Below are 23,221 nucleotides of genomic sequence, written 5' to 3' on the forward strand. Positions count from 1 at the left end.
CTTTTACATTATGGCACTTGTAAAATTTGTCTTTTTAAATTTTCCTTTAATACATTTTTCATTACTAAGCCATCTTTTTCTTTCTTCTCTCCTATTCCTCCTCCTTCCTTCCTCCTCTCCGAGCTTTGCTGTTTTCTTTCCACTCTGTTTTAAGTAGTAGTGTCCCTCCATCTTGTTAGTTTGTCTGTCTGCTTACCTGTCTGCACCCTTTGTTATGATTGACTTTAAAAACTCATCTCTAATTATTGTTCCCCTTCTTACATTTACCTAGCTCTGCTTTCAAACTTTCTCATTAAGAAACACTACACACACACACACACACACACACACACGCACACACGCACACACACACATTCCTTGCTCTATTCCCTTCTACAACATTCTCCATCCTCTTCTCCACTTACTGAACCTCGCTGGCCCTTCCTGGCCCACACTGGCCCACACTGGCCCTCACCAGCCTTCACCAGCCTTCACCAGCCTTCACCAGCCTTCACCAGCCTTCACCAGCCTTCACCAGCCTTCACCAGCCTTCACCAGCCTTCACCAGCCTTCACCAGCCTTCTATTTTTCCCTCCCCATGTTCCCTTCCTTTATCTCCTCCCTGTAGATGTTTCCTTATTTACTTTAATTTGTAACTTCATGGAACACTCTGCCTTACTGTTTCTACTTTATGACTTGTAGTTATTGGTGCTTTAATCATTTTAGAGTGTGTTTTCTGTATCTGGTATGGTTTAATGTGGTTGCAGTTATATTAGTTTTTTCTTGTCACTGTGTGAAACTGGAGTTTGAGCCTCCAAGAGTAGGCTGATCAATAACAAATCCCTAAATAAGACCAGAAATGATAATTAAACTAACAATTGTACAGATCATGTTACAGAAGACCAATGTCTTAGTTAGGGTGTCTTAGTTAGGGTTTTACTGCTATGAACAGATTCCATGACCAAGGCAACTCTTATTTTTTTTTTTTCTGAAGACACATTCCACATTTTATTTACATTTTAAGACTAACTTTCATCTCAAAATCACACATCCATAAACCTATTTCCTTTTTGTTCACTTCACTTAAAACTTCTAAGAATGTTTTATTAAACAAAGACTGTAAACAAATTATGTCTGTTACACGTAACAAACAGGAACAGCTTTTAACAGAAATTCAAAACCCCAAACATCTTTTTATTATAAATACAGGTATCAAAACAATCCTGAACCTATTTTAGATACTCGTAGTAGTCAGTACCCACACTGCTTCAAGAATTAACACAATTGGTGACTAGTCATTCTATCTGCTACTTTACACAATTCCAACTGCAGCTCTAAATATGATGGATAAAACATGTCATTTCTGCTCTTCCATCTTGAGACTTTACTTTTCAGAAAAACAAAGGTTTCCATGGCCATCTGACAGTTTTTTAACATGCTCCTGTCTTGAAAACCTGAATTCCACTTTGAGTACTTCAGGTTCATGTTTAAACGACAGTGCTTTAAGAGGACAAAAAAAACAATTGTGCTGCCCTTCTCTTGTTACCTGAAAACATAATAGGTGTACATATATTAAATATATTCTTACAACTGTCCAGGTCATGTTTGCCAGCTGCAATTCTTTTACTTAATGTGTGGGTATTTTGCATGGTGATATTTAATCAAGACAATAACATGAGCTGTTGAATTAAGACAAGTTTGAGATCCACTAAAATTAGTTGTTGTACGTCTGTCCTTCTGGTGGCTGTGGAAGCTTCATATTTTCTTTGGACATCATAAGATGTCTTAGCTCTTGAAGTACAACTTTAATGCTATAGGAATTTTGCCATTTTGCTAATACTGCTATGCTCTGTGCATCCACCATTCCACTGGAGTTATTGATTCCATTCATATTAATTTTTGTTACAAATCTAACTGATGGAGGAGCTTCTGGGTATTTAGATCCACATTCTACTTTCAGGCTATATATTCTGTTTTCATAGTTTGTCCTTGGTGGCCCAATAATCATGCCTGTCCACCTTGTAAGTGTCATGTCTTCATCATTGTCAAGGCCCCAGCTAACCGTACCATCACCTACTCCTTTTTGTCCTTCTTCAAGTTCTTCCAACAAGCGAAAATTATGAGGAACTTTAACTCCTGTGGAGACCGCCGTCTTCTCCTGCTCCCAGACCCACCCCCAAGGCAACTCTTATAAGGACAACATTTAATTGGGGCTGGCTTACAGGTTCAGAGGTTCAGTCCATTATCATCAAGGAAGGAACATGGCAGCATCCAGGCAGGCATGGTGCAGGCAGAGCTGAGAGTTCTACATCTCTATCTGAAGGCTACTAGGAGAAGACTGGCTTCCAGGCTGCTAGGCCTAGGGTCGTAAAGCCCACGCCCCACGCCCCACGCCCACAGTGACACACCTACTCCAACAAGGCCACACCTACTCCAATAAGGCCACACCTCCTAATACTGCCACTCCTTGGGCCAAGGATATGCAAACCATCACAAGCAGGAATACAAAAAAGAAAACAGTATGACTCCTTCAGAATATAATACCTGTTAATGGAGTTTTAATATAAATTGATAATTTCCTCTTACCCAGTTAGCTCCTAAATAATTGAGACTGGACTAATATATTGATTTAATGAACTTTAAAGGCACAACAACTTCTATGCTAATCTGACTACCTCCCAGCCAAAACTCCAAGATACTTGCATTTTATGGCTTTCTCTGCTCAAATTCTTTTCTCATAGTCTTTCTTGGACTCTCTCCCTGTGGCTAATCCCCCACTTCCTCCCTCTCTCACCCCCTCCACTGGCTGCCAGGAAGTCTCTCCCTATTCTCTCCCCTGCTCAGTCATTGGCTGTTAAATTCTATTTATTGATACATCAGGGAATAATTGGGGAACTGGTGTTTACACAAGATTGAGAAAGGAGATTCTCTGAATAGGGATTACAACCAGATATAGGGGAACCAGAAATTAGCTTTTGAATTACACAGTGCACAATTATATGCCTACACATAACTCTTCAGCATGACCAAATTCAAAGATACTGAATTAGGCAAAACGCCAGGCGAAGATTTCAAAGGTTTATTAATAAAAATGATCAGTGACTTCAAAGAGGACACAAACAAGATGAATTAACACAGTACCTGGAGATCAAGGTCACCAACACAGTGGGTTAGTGGATCATATGAATGAAAAGGTGACCAATGTAGAAAAAGAGTTCAGTAAGAAAATAAGATCTTCTCTCTCTTTCTCTCTCTCTCTCTCTCTCTCTCTCTCTCTCTCTCTCTCTTTATTTATTCTTTTTTTACAGTCCAGATTTTATCTACCTCCAGGTCCACCCTCTGACTGTCCCACATCCCATATCTTCTCCTCTGTCTTCAAGAGGATGCCCCCACCCCCATCAGATCTCCCCACTCTCTGGGGCTTTAAGTCTCTTGAGGATTAGGTGCATCTTCTCTGACTAAGTCCAGACTCAGCAGTCCTCTGCTATATAAATGTTGGGGGCCTCATATCAGCTGGTATATGCTGCCTGGTTGGTGACTCAGTGTCTGAGAGATCTCGAAACAAGCAGCTGAAAGAGTCAGATGCAGATATTTACACTCAACCAATGGATAGAAGCTGGTGACCTCTATGGTTGAATTAGGGAAAAGCTGGAAGAAGCTGAAGAGGAAGACAACCCTATAGGAAGACCAGCAGTCTCAACTAACCTGGATCCCTGAGAAAATGGGATTTTTGAGAAATAAAAATATAAATATTGGTAATCAAAAACTCAATGTCATTTTTTAAAATGAAAAACCCAACCAATGAACTCAACCGAGCAGAAGAAAGAAAATCAAGGCTTGCAGACAAGGTCAAGGAAATACTACCTTCAAATATCAATAAAGAAACAATAGACAAACATGACTGTTACATCTTAGAACTCTGGGATGCTATTAAGAGACCAACTTAAAAATCCATAGGATGGAAGTGCTGAGATTCAAAACTAAAGACAGAGACTCTATTCAATGAAATTATAGCAAAACTGTTCCAAATCAAGAATGAAATAGATATATAAATGCAAGAACCTCAAGCTGGCATAATGGTGACAAACTTCTCATATTCCAATCAACGTTTTAAAAACAAGGCTGGAGAGATTGTTCAGCCATTGAAAGCCATTTATGCTTTTGAAGAGTACCTGAATCAATTCCCAGCACCCACATCAGATGTCACACAGCTACTGTAACTCCAGCTCAGGGGGATGCAGTATCTCTGGATCCCAAGGGCACCTGAAGTCACAGATACATACTCACACAGAGATGTACACATAATTTTAAAAAGCACAAGGATGTCAAAAACACAAAGCAAAGAAATACATTAAAATTCATAAGAGGAAAAAATGCCAACAGTTCACAAGGGCAAACACATGAAAAGAACATCAGACCTCTTGTCGGCAGCATAGAAGATGCTTAAAGGAATAATTTACGTAGAGGTGAAATAAGATTGCCTTAATCGTCAAATCAAAGGAAAGAATAAGTTTCTTGGGAGGAAGAGATGAACAAAGGAGAGCTGGAGAGTACCATCATGGCCACGTAGTAAACCATCAAATCTCTACAATCAATAGGAGAGAAAGTAAAGAGCAAAACCAGTGTAAATGGAGGCAAATTACAAAAATTAGTAAGCATCTATCAATAACAACTTCAAATGCTGTGGTGATTTAAATAGGCATGGTCCCCATAGATTCATGTGTTTGAATGCTTGGGCCACAGGGAATGACACTATTAGGAGGTGTGGCCTTGTTGGAGTAGGTGTGGCCTTGTTGGAGGAAGTAGGCTGGCTTTGATGTCTCCTACGCTCAAGCTCTGCCCAATGTGGAATTCTAGTCTCCTCTTGGCTTCTTTCTGATCAAGATGTAGAGCTCTCAGCTCCTCCACACCATGTCTGTCTGCACGCTGTCATGCGTCCTGCCATGATGATAATGGACTGTAACTGTAAGCCAGACCCAACTAAATGTTGTCCTTTTTTTTTTTTTTTTTTTTCTTTCGAGACAGGGTTTCTCTGTGTAGTTCTAGCTGTCCTAGAACTCACTCTGTAGACCAGGCTGGTCTTGAACTCAGAAATACGCCTGCCTCTGCCTCCCAAGTGCTGGGATTAAAGGCGTGTGCTTCCACCACCCAGCAATGTTGTCCTTTTTAAGAGTTGCCTTGGTCATGGTGTCTCTTCACAGCAATGGAACCTTTTACCTAAGACAAATGCAAATCGCCTCAAGTCACCAAAAAAGTTCACTGCATTTAAAAACTATCTCTAACTGTCTTTTGTCTCTGAGAGTCAAATTTTGTTAGTAAAGAAATACACAGACTGAGAGTCAAAGGATGAAAACAATCTAGCAAGTGAACAGAAGCTGAAAAGAACCTGACATAGGTATTTTAACATCTAATAAAGTAAGTCTCAAACCAAAATGAGTCAAAAGATATCATGAATGCCACTGCATACTAACAAAGAGAGCAACCCACCTAAAAGACTAAACAACTGGATGTGCACCAAATGTTGGAACACCCAATTTAATAAAACAAACACCAAGGGACATGAAAGGTCTGATAGGTCCTGCTAAAATAATAGATGACTTTAATACTCCATTCTTGTGTTTAGCTAGGCCATCAAAAATAAAAGTCATGAAAGAAGCTTCAAAGTTATGTACTATATCATAGATCAAACACACTTAACAGATATATCTGAAAACATGTGTGTGTGTGTGTGTGTGTGTGTGTGTGTGTGTGTGTGTGTAGAGAGAGAGAGAGACAGAGAGAGAAAGAGAGAGAGAGAGAAAGAGAGAGAGAGAGAGAGAGAAAGAGAGAGAGTCTATCCATCAAACACACATACACATATATGTACAGTCCATCCATCAATCAGATATGGAATACATACTCTCTAAGAATCCTGTAGAATATTCTATAAAACAGACCGCATTCTATGTCACAAAGAAAGTATTAACAAACACAAAAGAGTCAAAGTTATTTCTTCTATCCTATCAAATCACAGTGGTCTAATACTAGAAATCAATAGATAGAGAAACCACAGAAATTACCTGAATATTTAGAGATGGAATAATACTTTGTTGAATGACAATGGTTCAATTAAGAAATCTGGATGAAAGCTTTAATAAAAAAAATTCCTAGAATCACATGAAAATGAAAGTACGAGTTACCAGAACCTCTGAGATTTGGCTAAAGTAATTCTAAGAATAAAGTTAATGACTAAGTAAGAATGCGTGTGTTAAAAAAAAAAAAACAGAGTGATCTCAAATAAATAGCCTAATGATGCACCCAAAGGCCTCTGTTCCACCCACTTCTTGCCTAAAGCATAGGACAAGGCCTGGTTGTCCAACCACACAAGCCATGGAGAAGTGGAAGGAAGCCAGTTCTCACTGGCTTCCCCAGGCTGAGGAGCCACTCTGGGCAGCCCACTATAGACTCACATCACATGAGGAAATCACCCACCTTCCCCGCTGAAGACCAAGAAGCCCACATCTCTCTGCCTGAGCGGAACCCAGGCTTGTCCTTTCGCTCCCATTGCTGACTTTGGAGAGCACTTCTTCAAAGTCTTTGTAAATGACTGCAGGTAGAAATATGAAACTGGGGTAAGAAAGAAAACACTGAAGGGAATAAGCATTACTAACAGAACATTGCATACTATTTATAGATTGGATTATTTTGAGAAATTACTTAGAAATTAAACAGATTTGCTACATTTTTCCTGCAAGTTCCCTTTTTTTAAAAATGAAATTACTGATCATGTTTTCTCCTCTTGTCATTATTTTCTTCTCGAAGATCATCTAAGAGGGAGCTTTTGAGTAATCTTCCACTAGACTTTTTCCAGTTAATTTTAGTTAGCGTTTCTTACTCCAAAATTAAACTCTACTGTGACATCTAGACTCTTCCAGACAGTGTTGGGCTTGAAACATTAAGTAGTGTGTTCTTAGAGTTGGAAAAGAAAAGAAATTTTAAAACACTTTACAGAGCCTGAGCCAGCCTCAAACTTGCCACACTCCACACCCATACCCTTACTCACACCCACACCCACAACTTCCCAAGTACTGACATTATGGACATGTGACACCATGCCTGGCTAAGTCAAAACTCCTCACTCTTAAATCATAGCTGTGGCATGAAGAAGTCTTTATGCAACTTCTAAGGAGTATAATTGGAATAGCAGTTCTGAAAAATGCTAAAGGAATCAACTTGTTCTTTCAGATGCTGGGAGTGTCCTGGTTAGCACAGCTACAGCGTTAATCTTTCAGTCAGAGCAGAAGCAGAAGTATGTAAGTCGAGCTTAATATTTTTAGCACTTCTCGGATAGTTTAACTCGAGTGAACTGCCTCGCAACATTGATGTGTCAAACTGCCATCTGCTACAGCTACGCTCATATTCAGACATCCAAGAAAGAAGCAGCATTCTCCTCACTTAACTGTCCTGTAATTAAAAACTTCGTTAGTTGGTGACTTAGTGGAACAACTGCTTTGTTTGCCACCAACTGTCAACACCCCTCACCTTTGATTGTGAGGGTTTCATATTTAACTCAGTCACTGGGGGAAAAATATTCTAAAATAAAATTAAACAAAAAGCCAAACTTACAAAAAAAAAAAAAAAAGCTTGCGCTTGGCATTTACTCAAGATCTAGAAACTCATAAATAACTAAGAGATGAAGTGTAGGACAGATGAATTGCTGCAGAGCATGGGAAATTTATGTCCTGGAGAGTCTCTGGCTCACAGATACATAAATTGCATGCATCTCTTAAATACAAATGATTGTACCAGCCAGTTGTCCCCATCCATGTACCCACCCAAGCTACCCCTCCCACTCTGCTGTCAGGATGAGGTGTCTTTCCCATTTTCTCTCCTTCTCTTCCCCAGCTACCATCTTGGGCTAATTAGGAACAAATCTACAGTGAAGTAACAAAGGGAACTGTGACAGAAGACAACCCCAATTCTTCATGTCCCCAGTCCACCTGTCCTTTCAAACATTCTGCATTGCTCACTGAAGACAGTCCAGCTGGGGGAGCCACCTTATCATGGCACATAACGTCCTCTGAGCCTGGCTTTTTGGCATCTTTTCCATTATCTTGTTTTAAATATTGACTAGATTGGAGGGAGAAATCCTATCCATTTCATGTTGAGCATCAGGCCAGTGTGGGTTTGGCTTTTCATGTTCCCTTTATACTCCTTCCCAATTTAACATCTTCTGTTGTACAGACTGAGCAGCCTCAGGGGAAAAAATACCACTCCTCTGTATCTTCAGTGCCTAAGCACCCCCAAAGTGTCTGGACACTAAACGGACTTTTTAGAAACAGTGGTGACCCCCTACAAACAAATCTTATAGTATCATTAACAAATGGCCGGGCACTTTAATTCAAGCCCCTCGTCCTTAAGACCCTGCTCAAGCACACACTTCCCTCTCCATGCTCCAAGGGCTACTGACACGACAAAGAAAGAGGCTAGAGCTCATTAAGTTTCTCTAAATGAAGCTGCCTAGGTCACTCTGTCATCCTGTCATTCCAAGATGCAGTTATCAACTAGGTGGACATTTATCTCTAAGTAGAAAAGGGATGGCAGGTGCCACTGGAGTGTCCCAGGCTTTTGTTAAGTAGACTAAGCACCTTATACCCAAAATGAAAACTAGGTTATAAAGCCAGCCTGTACAACATCTACTACAAATAGCTATAGCTACTGTCCCCTTTCATTCTTGTACTTTATGTTCTGAGGTCTTGGTGTTCTCCCTAAGAGCTCAGAGCACACCTTCTCTCCCCCATTAATGACTATACAATATAATGCTACTATCCGGAGTTAAACATAACCATGACTGGCCAGGCATAGAGGTGCATCCCCATAACTCAGCTACTTGGGAGAGTGAAGCAGTGTGACAAGTTCAAGGCTAAACTATAAGACCCTCAAAACAGACCAAAGAACAAAGTGTAAACACAGAGTAGGCACCTAGAGAAATGTGTACCTCCTTAGTGAAAATACTAAAATCTGTGATAATATACCCCGTAATATACAGCTGTGTGTCAGTGTAACATGTACTGAAGAACAATATCCTAAAATAGGTGCAAACTTAGATAAAAATAAACAGTGTTTCTTCTATGCTTTATATTTATTGAGAAAATGTGCAAAATCATTTAACAGGTGTCTCCAACCAGCTGGACATATGTTCTAATGCCTATTAAAACCAATATATACCATAGCTGTAATACATACCATAGCGTTAGAGAAGGCTTCAAAGGATTTTTATTTTTAGTTCCTGATGAGTACTTGTGTCAGGCACTGAGGAGCGCAGAAGAGAGGAGGGGAGTTAAAAAGTCAGGTCAGAAACAGTGTAGCAGTAAACAAGGAGAAGTTAAAGGACTTCGTCAAAATTCAGTGAGGGATGACTCTACAGCTAAAAGAAGCCCGAGAACCAGTTCTTCTCAGAAGTCTGAGCTGGGAGGTTTGACACCCCACAACATCCCCAAATCCTAGACCATCAATCCCCTAAAATAAAAGCCCAAGACTATACTCCTAAGCTGAGGATCTGACTCCAGCTGACATAACAGGCTCAGAAATGAAGCAATCCCTTGCTTAGTCTACTTTGCTTGCTCTTACAGAAGATCTGAGGCTAGGTAACTTTAAGGCATAGAAGTTATCCAAAACACAGCCCTGGAGGCTGGGAAGTCTAATCCCAAGGGCCAATATCTGGCAGAAAGCCTCTTTGCTAGGCAGTAACATATCAGAAGATTATTGCAAGGAGAAATAAAGAAAGTCAGGTTTATAGGATACCCTCTTGCAATAAAGAGCCTACTCCCCAGCACTGAGAACAGCATAAGTCCACTTCTGAAAGGAAAATCCTCAGTACATAACACCTATTAAAGATCCCACCCCTCAGCCCTGCTGCATTGGAGATTAAGTTCCAACACAGACTACACATTCAAACCATTACAAGCCCCTTTCCTACTCCTTGACTGGCAAGGAAGCTAGAGGGAATATCAGAGCAACACTACAGGGTAAGGACGTATGTCCAGCTCTCCACATCAGAAGGAAGTTTCTCAATAGTTGTTCTCAACCCCAAGCTTTCCCCTTACTCTCAGGCCCCTGATAAAGTTAACAGGGTTCTGCAAGATATGCTGGTGGCACTTTTAATCCCAGCACTTGAGAACAGAGGTAGGCATAGCTCTGTGAATTCTAGGCCAGCCTGCTCTACATAGAATCAGGGCTACATAGTGAGACCCTGTCAAAAAAAGGGAGTCTCAGAGAAAGAAGGAAGGAAGGAAAGGAAGGAGGAAGGGAAGGAGGGAGGGAGAAAAGGAGGGAAGGAAAGAAGGAGGGAGGGAGGGAGGGAGGGAGGGAGGAAGGAAGGAAGGAAGGAAGGAAGGAAGGAAGGAAGGAAGGAAGGAAGGAAGGAAGGAAGGAAATAAAAATTAAGGTTCCTTGGTGTACTGGCTGGCTTAATGTGTCAACTTGACACAAGCTGGAGTTATCACAGAGAAAGGAGCCTCCCTGGAGGAAATGCCTCTATGAGATTCAGCTGTAAGGCACTTTCTCAATTAGTGATTAAAGATGGACAGGTCCATTGTGGGTGGTGCCATCCCTGGGCTAGTAGTCCTGGGTTCTATAAGAAAGCAAGCTGAGCAAGCCAGGAGAGGCAAGCCAGTAAGTAACATCCCTCCATGGCCTCTGTATCAGCTCCTGCTCCCTAACCTGCTTGAGTTCCAGTCCTGACTTTCTCTGGTGATGAACAGCAATGTGAAAGTATAAGCTGAATAAACCCTTTCTTCCCCGACTTGCATCTTGGTCATGATGTTTGTGCAGGGATAGAAACCCTGACTAAGACATGTGGGGCCAGCAGACATACCTTGTATCAGCCTTTAGGCAAGGTGTTAATCTATTTCATGAGATGTCCATGGTAAACACCAAATAATTTCTAACAAATGAGTATTTTGAATCCAGCTGCCTATAACTGAACCTGTCCATAGCCAACAAGAATAAGGGAGGTAGGAGTCTTCTTTGAGTGAGTTTTGAGTTGCTATCATGGCCTGCTTTCTTAAAATAAAAGCTCAAGCAGACAATTTTTAAATTCACATTTTTAAGAATAGATAAAACACTGCAGATGTGAGTAAATCCTCTAAGCCTTCTCCTGGTTCATTATGTGTCTTCATCCTTCAGAATGAGGTTAAGACCAAAGGTCCCCATTGCCCTGAGTGTGATATTTCTCATTCTGGGCATGATTGTAAATTTCCAGCATGGGATCATGCCCATTAGTGACATATAATTTTGTTTCATATACTTCCAAACTTCACATAAGTAGAACAGTAGACTTGAACCTCTGTTGCTGTTATTATATGGGATGGCCTGGTCCCAACTCCTAGACTCCCAAACTGCTGGGAATTGATTAGTTCACTTTTAACTGCAGTGTTCAGTAATGTGAGAATATATTACTTTCATTGTAGTGTTCTATTACTAATACTGTTCATTAGAGTATTAATTGTAACCTTCAATTATGTGCTATATCAATTTGTCTCTTAATTCTCCTAAAAAGTTCAGCAGGAGAGATAGAATGTAAGCCTTCCTAGTTAAAAGACACATCTGGCAATACTTCATAAACTGATAGAACATCTTATATCCTGTTGGCATAGACTGAGAACCCCTGACATTGCACACTACCAGAGATATGGTATTGTCTGCCTTTAATTTTGCCCATATCAAGTTGGAGGTGATAGGCAATCTTAACTTATATGTACCCAGATTGAAATATTATAAGTCAGTTGTTCTGAAAGAGTGTTCTGGGCCCCCCTGAGAGTCCTTCAGGTCATGGTAAAATGCACGGTAGATTTTTCCAGAGCCTCCTGGCCTATGAGACTACGCATCACAGAATACGCTTAGAAGCAAATATAACATCCAATTGTCTTTTCTTAAGCCAGATGTTGAAATTTTCAAATATGTAAAGCAAGTCACTTGAATCATTTATATTGGAAAAAATGAACTATGTTTTAAGACCTATTAACATACAATGGGTTTATTGCTGTCTTGCATGAGTTTAGAAATGTTTTCAATATTTCAGTTTTGATTTCCAATATGGTAAGTATCACTAGCTATGGCATACACATAGACAAATGTTCCTTGGGACACTTGGGAGTATTTAATAGTATCAGAGGCTCTCTTAATACCAAACATTAGAAAGTAACTGTAACAGGTTATCCTCGCTCACCATCATTGCTGTTCAAACTGATGCTGGGGGCACTAGAGTGCAGTCTGTGGGCGGGACACAGGACTAATTGCTTGAAGACTTCCTTTCCATTCATCTTTAGGACAATTTTTTGAAGTCAATACTGAGATGGATCTACTTACCGGAGGCTAAGCTGAGGTTTGAGGAAGTTAGGTAGAGTGCCACAGCCATACAGTCATCAAGAGAAGTCACCACAGCTGTGTCATCCTTCCAGGGATTTAGTAACCAGTCTTCCAGTTAGCCAGCTTTGAAGCACGCACTCGCCTTTCAATCATCTTTCCCAAGGCAGCAGAGAGACTCATGCTTGCTGGAGCCGGAGCTGCTTATCAACAGGACCAGACCCAGAAGAGCAGGCAGTCAAGGAAATGTGCAGGAAGCACAACCTCCCTTGGGATGGAACCAGGGGCAAAATAGCTGCCAGAAGGAATGGTTGCTGAGATCTTGGACATGCTGATGGATTCCTTTTCTGTGACATCAAGTCCACAGGTGAGAAGAAAATCCTAAAATGGAGCATTAGGAATTATATCTACATCTTAATCTCATTAGGCAAATATAATGGTGTTGCTTAGAAGGCTTCGATGGAATAATAAGAATAGTTTATTGGGTACTTGTTTCATAAAAGGCTATGTTAATTCACTGAGCCACTTAAACCTCATAATAGCCAACATTACACATGGGGAAACTGAAGTACTGAAAGTAAATCAACGTAGATAAAAGTCATATATGATCTTTGGGAGAAGAAATAGCTTGTCATCTATATAAGTTTCTTGTTGCAGCTATAACAAATTAGCACATCAACTTAGTCATTTAAGACAAATAACATTTGTCCCAGATGTATCATCTTATACTTCTGTAGGTGGGCAGAGGAATGATTTCACTTGTCTGAAGTCAAAACTGTTGGCAGGAACATTCTCTCCTTGAAGACTCTAGACAACAATTCGGCATAGCTTGTCCATTTTCCGGAAATTTGATTCCTGGCTTTTATAGTTTCAAAGTCAGGAGCACAGCATTCTCTCCCTGGTCTCCTCTTGCCTCCTCTTCCTCAGTCCAGTGCTGTTGCCTCCCTCTTATAAGGACCCCGGTGATTACTTTAGGCCCACTTGACAACCAAAGATATGATACGGTCCCCAGATCTAGATTCTTAATTTGAACACAGCTCTTAGCTTAGTTAGGCACCATCATCATGGAGATCTGAATGTAGGCATCCTTTGGATACAGGATAAACATTATTCAGTCATCTAGCTCAAGTTTAGCCAATCATTCAATAAAGATTTACTGAGGGTCCAGTATGAGACTTTTTCTAGGCACTAGGTAGATGGTAACAGGCACATTCTGAAGACCAGGCAGGAGTAAACCAGATGAAAAGGGGAAAGGGGACAATAGTGCCTGACAGAGAGGCCCAGTTAGAGACAAAGAGCAGAAAGCAGGTCCTTCCACAGAGTCCACATGGTCTGCCCAGTCTTATCTATGAAGAAATAGATCTCAACCTTGGCCATTCATCAGAATTTGCTAGAGAAGGTGTTGTCATTGTCGCTGGTGGTGTTTACAAAATCTCCTCCACTGGCTCCTGCCTCCAAGGTTCTAACATCATAGGTAGAACTTGGGTATCAACTAATTCCATCGTGCAGCCAGGAAGTTAAGACAGTAGAATGTAAGGAAACAGGTGCCCAGACGTGGAACTGAAAAGAAAAAGAGCCAGATCATAAAGGGCTTTGTAACCCAAAAACAAGAATTTTACAAGAAGCGTTCAAAGAGGTATGATCCAAGTTTTCTCTTTACAAAGATCTTCTAGCTACACAATGTAGAGGAATGAAGAGGTATACAATAAAGGAGATTAAAATTATAGAGCCTAAGCTTAGCATAGGTCTATGGGGATGGATGAAGTCAAGTGATAGGGAGACAGAATAGCTTCAAATCATTAGCATCTCCTCCTGTATTAGGTTCTTTAAAGGAACAGAACTGATAGGGTGTATGTATGTGTTAGTGTGTGTGTATGTGTGCCTGTGTGTGTGTGTGTGTGTGTGTGTGTGTGTGTGTGTATGTGAGAGAGAGAGAAGGAGAGAGAGAGGGAGGGAGGGAGGGAGGGAGGGAGGGAGGGAGGGAGGGGGAGAGGGAAAAGGAGAGGGGGGAAGGGAGAGAGAGAGAGAGGGAGAGAGAGAATGAGAGAATGGCTTTCAGCTGTGGTTCAAGTAATCCAACAACATCTATCTCCTGACCAAAAGGCCAAGAATCTGGAGGTTGTTCAGTCCATGAGACTGTAGTCTCAGCATTCCCAATCTGGATCTGGAATCCCAGGGAATTCCTAGAGAGCTGTTGATTTTCAATCTATGTTGGAATCTTGATGAAGCACGTTCTAATTCCAGCAGAGAAATGCCTCTGCAACAGGAAAGCTGAATTTGCCAGTGAAAGTGAGGGCAAGCAGACAAAATCCCAAAGCTTCCTTCTTCCATGACCTTTATGTGGGTTGACACCAGGAAGTACAGTTCAGATTTAGGGTGGGTATTTCCAACTCAAGTAATTCAGTAGAGAGAATTCCCCTCAGGTGTGCCCAGCCGCTTGGGTTTCAGTTGATTCCAGATGTAGGCAAGTTGACAACCAAGATTAGCCATCATATCTCCTAACTAAATTTCCCAGCACCATTTTTCCTATTAACCCAGACTATCATCACCACATTAACCTCCTATGACAGCTGCTTATCGTGAGTGCCAAATAGCTGAATGGTTAAATGCTCTAGGGCCAAATGTCATGGAGTCAAATCCTACCTTTGTTGCACTCCATTTCCACAGCTATAAAACAGTGACCTAGTCTCACGTCCGTTGCTTGATAAAATACTCTTGACAAAAGTAGTGGTTTGAATAGGTTTGGCCCCCATAGATTCTTGTGTTTGAATGCTTGGCCCACAGGGAGTGACACTATTAGGAGGTATGTCCTGGTTAAAATAGGTGTGGCCTTGTTGGAGGAAATGTGTCACTGTGGGGGTGGGCTTTGAGGTCCGATGCTTAAACTCCGCCCAAGGCAGAAGAGCCAATCTTCTCCTGACTGCCTTTGGATCAAGACGTAGAACTCTAAGCTCCTTCTCTACCACCATGTCTGCCTGGATGCTGCCATGCTTCCTGCCATGATGATAATGGACTGAACTCTGAACCGGTAAGCAAGCCTCAATTAAATGTTGTCCCTTATAAGAGTTCCCTTGGTCATGGTGTCTCTTCTCAACAATGGAAAGCCTACCTAAAACAACAACTCAGGGCAGAAAGCAGTTTATCTCCTCTTACAGTTCCAAGTTACAGTCTGCCATCATGAAGGCAAGAACTTCACACAGCCACATCATATCCACAGTCAAGAACAGAAAGAATTAATGAATGTGTTGTTCATTTGCTTAGTTGCTTGTGTTCAGCTCCGTTGCTCCATTCTTATACAATTTAGGAGGCCCAGACTAAGGAATGGTACAGCCCATACTAGGCCGAGTCTTCTTACATCAATTAGCTTAATTAAGAGAATTCCCCCACACCGGAGCCATTACAAGGTCCCCTTCAAGTACTGGAGGTCAGGCCTCTATCCCCACCTTCGAAAGATTAGAATCGCCACAACCCTTCTATACTTAGAGAAGGGAGGAGATGTCAGGGGCAGCCCTGATTACACACTGAAGGCCTAAAATCAGCCATAGGCCTGTCATACATGTATACTAACACCAAGTCTTGGGTCTCTGTTGGATAATCACTGAAACAGATGGCTATAAGCTATTGTAAACAGGCAGTTTTTGTGACAATTTACCAGCCTGAGTAGTCATAGACCTTGTAAATAGGTAGCCTTGGCAGATAATACCAACTTAGATAAGGACAAGTGAATCATAGGCAGAGTCATAGAGTGACCTATCCCCTGAACCCTCACCCAGCCAATACCCTGTTCTGAAAGATATCTGTATTCCCCCTGAACACCCACGCTCCAGTGTCATCCCCTTCCCCACATCCTGCTGTTGGGAGCCTACTTCTAGCCAAAAGCGGCTATCATCTTTGCAGCCATCTCGAGCCATATACCCTGACAAGAGACTTGTTTTCAACAATCCAAAACAGCTGAGCACACTCTGATAAACATCTTGTTTTGCTGTTTAGTGCCACCAGCAGCTAGGTGTTAGGTGGTCTCCACACTGCTAGGTGCATGATGTAGTGTCTTCAGCTGTGCTTGTCCACGAGGGCAAGGCACGTGGTAAAGGGTATAAATACCCAGGATTTCCTTTCAATAAATGAGACTTGACGAGACTTGATCAATCTCCCTGTCTTGTCTCCATTCTACTTGTCTCTGTCCCTACTCTCTCTCTTGCTAGGCCCTGACCCACGGACTGTTACAAAGTGCCCCCCGAATGTGAGGCAGCTCCAGCGGCTACATCCTGCCTTTTTGTGTTTATAACCCCTGTGTGAATGAGTATAAATTACAATTTGAAAAAAATAAATAAATCATATATATATATATATATATATATATATATATATATATAATTCCCCACAGATGTATATCCACAGGTTAACCGAAGGTAGACAATCTCCATTAAGATTTTTCCCCCAGATGATTCTATGTTGTGTTAAGCTGAGAGTTAAGCTAACCATCACTGTGTTTTCATCACAGGGTTGCTGTGAGTGGGTGAGCCTAGGAGAAGTTACATCATTATTGGTGTATGGTAAACATTCTTTCAAGTTCATTAAAGCTACATCATTCTTTCAGACAGAAACCTTCAAGAAAGGTTGATGGTTCCATTGGGAAACAATCATGGAAACTTGAGTTTGATCTCCAGAGCCCGTCTGAAAAGCAGAGCATAGCAGCCCACACCTATAGTCCCAGCACTGTGGAGCTGGAAGGGTGAAGACTCTCTAGCCAGCGGGTATAGCCAAATGGATACATTGCAGGCTCAGTAAAGAAACCATGTCTTAAAAATAAAATAAAGTGTGGTTTAAGAAGACATAGCCAATATAACCACACTGACCTCTGACTCCTTTAGCACGCGCGCACACACACACATTGGTACACACATACACACAGCTATACTCACCAAAAAATAAACAAAAAGAAAGAAACTTAAAAAAAAGTACTGTTCGTGTCTAACTGCTTGATTCAAAGGCTTCCAGACTAGACCTTTCATTTTCCATGTTTTCCAAGCCCACCCTACTACTGACCTCCCTGCCCCCAAACTATGCCTCAAAAACACACCAGCTAGAGCTCCTTTGTGTCTAGCCATGCTGGTCCCCTCAATTTCAATGCCTTTCTTGTCTCCCTTCTCCCTTCCCTAATTCTCATTCCCTTAAATATCTGTCACCACTCCTAGCCAAATGACTCCAGATGTAGTGGCTGTGATGGTGTCCTGTGTAATCATCTTCCCTCTAGCGGGACAGCTGTCATTCCTACTGGGAGACTATCATTGCTAATAACTCACAAAGCCACTCATGCATGTAACTGTCACATTTGTGTAAATACTAAGTACTCACAGAGGCCCAGGCTCTAAACCTGTCTTTCCTGTGCTTTATAAGCACCCCAGTTACCCCAAAAGCCTATAAATAAAAAATTACTTTGAGCTGGGTGGTAGTAGCACACACCTTGAATCCCAGCACTTAGGAGGCAGAGACAGGCATATCTCTGTGAGTTCGAGGCCAGCCTGGTCTACATAGAGTTCCAGGATAATCAGGGCTACACAGAGAGACCCTGTTTCAAAACACACACATACACACAAAATTACTTTGATATGAGTTGTTTCCCTTGAGGCTATCAGTGAAATACTTTAAGACTTCCTTGGATCATTAAACCTAACCAAGGTTGTATATTACAAAAAGATAAATACCAAAATATATTAATTAAGTAGCCAAATATATTTCGACAGCTATTCTTAGAGGAAAGGCCAAGTGCTCCTTAGAGGACCTACTTCATAAAACAGGTCCCTTTTTCTCCCCCAGACTTCTTGGGGCGTGATTGACAAACCATATACACTATGCAGTATTGTGGAGAGGCACCATTTCATAAATCACATGTTCTTTTAACTGTGAAGTATTAAATCACTTAAAGTTCTCCTGAATTTTCAGACAAGTTATTGTCATGTTAAAATCCAAGCTGCCTACAATGAGGAATTCCACACCTGTAGTTATTAGCAATCTTCCTTGGCTGGGACAAATGTGTCTCAGAATCCGAAATTTAAACAACTAAAATGGATTCTTCCTTTCATTTGTATTGATTTTTTTTCCAGTTAGTGTTCAAAACAATGCGTTTCATTATGGTATTTTCATACATGTGATGGTCTCTGAACATTGCTCACACTGCCCTGTGTTCCCGCCCCTTCCGTTCTAGGCTCCTCCCTTCCCTGTGTTCCCGCCCCTTCCGTTCTAGGCTCCTCCCTTCCCTGTGTTCCCGCCCCTTCCGTTCTAGGCTCCTCCCTTCACGTATACACTCACTCCTACTTTCATGTCAAAGGGATTTTTTTATATGAATTATAGTTTGCATTGCATTTATTGCTGCAGTACTGAGGACTGAGCCCAGGCCTCTCACATGCTGCGAAAGCATTCTACTGAGCTACCACTGAGTTTGCATCTTAAGCCAAGACAAGGTAGGCATTGAACTTGCTTTGGGTTGAATCGTAAGAGATGTTCTGTACCATACACCCCTTGCTAGCTACAGTCATTCTATAGATGATGCCTAGTTCAGTAGAATAGGGGAGGAAATGGGAGAGTTCCTCTCTGTGTTCTTGGAAAAGGCGAGAGAGGCCAAATGTATCCAAGTGACTTGAGGCAACAGATCAGCAAAGCGTCAACAGTGATGAGAAAGCTCCGTTCTTACTGGTTCTTACTTTTCTTATTCACACAGTTACTGAAGCCCTGCTTTTCCATGTGTGTTTAAGTGTTAATTTGAGGTAAGGCACTGATCTTCAGCTCCTGCTGTTAGTCAGCAAGCAGTCTGAGAGGCCCTGACTCCCCTGGGTCTGTAATGACAGGAAGCCAGCAGGAAGGTGCTGTAGGGTCCTTCCCCTTCCTACTGCGATGATCTAATCTGCATGCCTGGATTTCTGACTCAGTTTCCCACACTCTCAACTCCCTGAGACTATTTCTGCTGGAACTGAAATATTTCCCAGAACCTTGCTTGCTTAGTGAGCCATAATTGTTAACACCTTTCCTTAAGCTGGCCCTTATTTCCTGGGTCCATAGGTGCTTCTAGGCTAATGTCTGTGAATGGTTTTTGTTATCTAAGTTTTCAAGGTCAGTGAGAACTTTGGTCAGTTGTCAGAATGTCAGATCTCAAGGTCAAGAGCCAAGTCTGTGAGAATCAGAAACGCAGTGGCAAAGGAAATGAATCCTAAAGGAAGAACAGAGATTCAATCACATGCTGGAGTCCTGGCCAGTGAGAGCAGAGCCAGGAAGAAACTCAGTTCAACCCACCTCTTTTATATTATAATTAGGCACTGGGAAGGCTTGCAAACCTGTTTACCTCAGTTCATCCCCTTTTCTCAACAGAGCCTCCTTAGTTCATTCCCTAGAGTCACATAGTTTCCTCTGCTTCTTCAAAAATATAATCCTAGGTCAAAAACTCAAATACCAGAAATAGACAAGTGAGCAACGTGGCTTGACTGAACCCGCCCAGACGGCAACGCATGCGCAGCATTACTGTCAGGCTGAGGCTTTGAAAAAATTAAAGAAGTCATCCTGTCCAAGGAGACAGCCAACCCCAGTTCATATGAGCTGCTTCTCAGCAAAAATGTGGGCTCTGCTTTGCCTAATGATCTAGATTTTCTTGTGAAACTTCAAAATGTCATTCCCAGAATTCTGTTCTACCAGACAACACCCACTCTTAAAAACCGGAGAAAGGAGGACTGAGCACCTAGCCAAAGCAAGCTTTGCTAAGGCCTGCTAGTGGTAACAGCCACGTGACAGATTGGCTCCTAGTGGCCTGAGGACCTCAGTCCTACAACCAAAAAGCCAAATTCTGCTATCAACTATGTTAGCCTGGAGGAAGATCTCAAGTTCTAGAAAGGAATGTAGTAGAACCAGAATTTTTGTGGCCAATTTTTGAGACCTTAAGTAGAGAATCCAAGTTGGCTGGTTAGTTTTGTCAACTTGACACAAGCTAGAATCATCTGGAAGGAGGAAACCTTAATTGAGGAATTGCCTCCATCTGGCTGCTTGTAGGAATAAATCTATGGGGGCATTGTCTTGATTAGTGAATGACATGGAATGGCTCAGCCCACTGTGGGTGATGCCATACCCTGCCAGGCAGTCCTGAGCAGGCCATGGAAGGCAAGCCAATAATCAGTGTTCTTCCGTGGCTTCTGCTTCAGTTCAAGCCTCTGGGTTCCTGACTCCAGTTCCTGCCTCTATTTCCTTCATGATCGACTGTAAACTGTAAGATGAAATGAATACTTTCTTCCCCAAGTTGCTTCTGGTCCTGATATTTATCACAGCAATAGAGAACAAATTAGGACAAGTAAGCCACTTCTGGGTCCTCACACAGGAGGTCTGTGAAATAGTCGATATGCTGTCGTTTGTTTTGTTGTTGATGTTTAAGCCACTCTGTTAGAACCATCTTTGATGCAGCAATAGTAAACTAGTAAGGTTCCCGGGACCTGCCCTCTAGACAGAGAAATAAATTCCAGAGACTCTTTCCTCACCTGCCACCCATATCTCTATCCTTAACAGTCCTGATGCAATTGGGATCAGAGAGAAATTACATGGACTATTGGCCCACACACCTGTAAATTCTTTGCTTTTCCAAGAGACAGCTTAGAGAGAGTGACTAAATAAAATACTTGACTCAAATGGTGAGATCTTAGAAGAATGGCAGCGATCTGCCTGATGGTCCCACTGGCCTCTAACCACGCCACTCTCTGTGTAGGAATCAGATCAGTCTAGCCAAGGGCCCCTAAATAGTGGGAACAGAAGCAGGGATGTATGTCCCAGATCCCGTATCACCACTGTTTAGAAAAACCCATTGCCTTCTCCGTAGAACCCCACTGGCCTCTCTGACTAAGCTCTTTGAAGTCTGGCTGTTTGGTATATGTGAAGACATCCCAGAAGCAAAGGAGATATTTACAAACTCAGATGGAAGCATTAATAGCAACTGAGCCCGGAAGATGGCAAGTGAGCACTCTGATCCGATCCTTGTAGTTTCTACTGACCTTGGGGGTGTCTCCTCTGTGCCCCTCCTCCACGCCTCAGTTTGCTGGCAGGCTTTAATTCTGTCTCACTTTTCAGTTTCCACCAGAGGCTAACCTTCCCTTCTTGGCATCCACCCAGCTGACAAAATCCAGAGGAAGGTCTGACACAATGTCTCAGCACATCCTATTAGCTTGATTAACCAAGGAGAAAGCAGTGTCTGACAAGCACACAGGTGTCAAAGAAGTCCCTGGTCTCTAAAGCAAACACAGCTCCATGAAGGAAAGTTTTCTCTAGGAAGATTAGGTACAATGGGTTCTTCAGACTCAGGTAGTTGGTCCCCTGGAAATTCTACAAGCAGTATCTACAGTCAGATTTCCAGCAGCAGAAGCAAGTAGAAAAAAAAATTTTTTTTTGCAATCTATAAAGCTGATGAAACACATATCACATAGGTTTCCTGTATTGCAATGGATAATACAGTAGTAATACAGGAGTGGGGCAAAGGGAAATAGGGAAGATTAGCTCAGTAGATACCAGGAAACAAAAAAAAGTTGCTTGAGAAAAAAATTTTCTCATCTTAAACCCAAAGACTTTCTCGTCAAGAATGTCATGATTAATTGAAGGAGAGAACTCAACTAAATTATTAAAATATAAAGTTTGATTAAGAATAAATTATTGATTCAAACAGTGATAACAACACTAAACACTTATTGAGTCAAGTTTACTGTATGTCTGACTATGTATTGAATTTTTCCTGTTCATTCTCTTCCTCAGTCTTCAATGCTGAAAGGTATCAATATTCTTCTTATTTAACTGAAAAGAAAAAAAAAGTTGCTCACAAAAGTTTATGCAACTAGCAATGGACAAGTGTTACACAATCTCAGAGCTGAAGTTCCCACAGGTAAAATCAGAACAGCAACAACAAACAGATGTCAGTAGTCCTGGTACCAAGATTCATGAACTCTAGGCATTAAAAATGGGTACACCAAAATATTGGCTAATGGACCCAAATCCCTAGTACCTGAAAGCAACCCGTAGTTCAGAAAACAACATCAATGTTTAAGAAGTAGAAAAACATAGTGACTGGCAATATTTGGATATCTGTTCTCTATAGGTAAACTAAACAGTAATTTTCAGTTTGGAGGTTTCATATCAATAGCTGTTATGCATTGTATAACAATTCACACAGTAACTGTGGTCCAATCTTCCAGGGGTTTTTTGTTGTTGTTGTTTTTTGGTTTGTTTGTTTGTTTGTTTTTTGTTGTTTGTTGTTTTTGTTTTTCAAGACAGGGTTTCTCTGTGTAGCCCTGGCTGTCCTGGAACTTACTCTGTAGACCAGGCTGGCCTCGAACTCAGAAATCCACCTGCCTCTGCCTCTCAAGTGTTGGGATTAAAGGCGTGTGCCACCACTGCCTGGCTAGATCAGTTTTATCTATAGGTAATTTAATGCAGAATTAAGCTGGCTTTGTTTTATCTTTATTCTATCATTTTGGTGGAAATGGGCCATAATGAACTGTGATAAATCACATTGATAGTATTTTAGAGCCAGAAATTAAGGAGATAATGATGTTCAGTCTGTCAATAAATACCACTTTTTAAGAATTTATATTTTTTATTTTATGTGCGTGACTATTTTCCCTGCATGTATGTATGTGTACCACACGTATGCCTGTGCACACAGGGGTCAGAAGAAGACATCAGATCCCTTAGAACTGGGGTTATAGATAATTATGAGCTGCCATGTGTGTCCAGTCTGATCTACAGAGTAAATTCAGCCTTGAAAAACTAAAATAAATGAATACAGAGAAAGAAAGAAAGAAAGAAAGAAAGAAAGAAAGAAAGAAAGAAGGAAGGAAGGAAGGAAGGAAGGAAGGAAGGAAGGAAGGAAGGAAGGAAGGAA

At 41.5% G+C, this 23,221-nt stretch overlaps 1 pseudogene; it reads right to left on the reverse strand.

Moving 5' to 3' along the window:
- Positions 1-1,619: 1,619 nt before the first annotated feature.
- LOC114619813 overlaps positions 1,620-23,221 on the reverse strand; it is a 23,857-nt pseudogene continuing 2,255 nt past the window's right edge.

This window comes from Grammomys surdaster, unplaced genomic scaffold (assembly GCF_004785775.1).
Source record: "Grammomys surdaster isolate TR1022 unplaced genomic scaffold, NIH_TR_1.0 165, whole genome shotgun sequence".
Classification (NCBI taxonomy): domain Eukaryota; kingdom Metazoa; phylum Chordata; class Mammalia; order Rodentia; family Muridae; genus Grammomys; species Grammomys surdaster.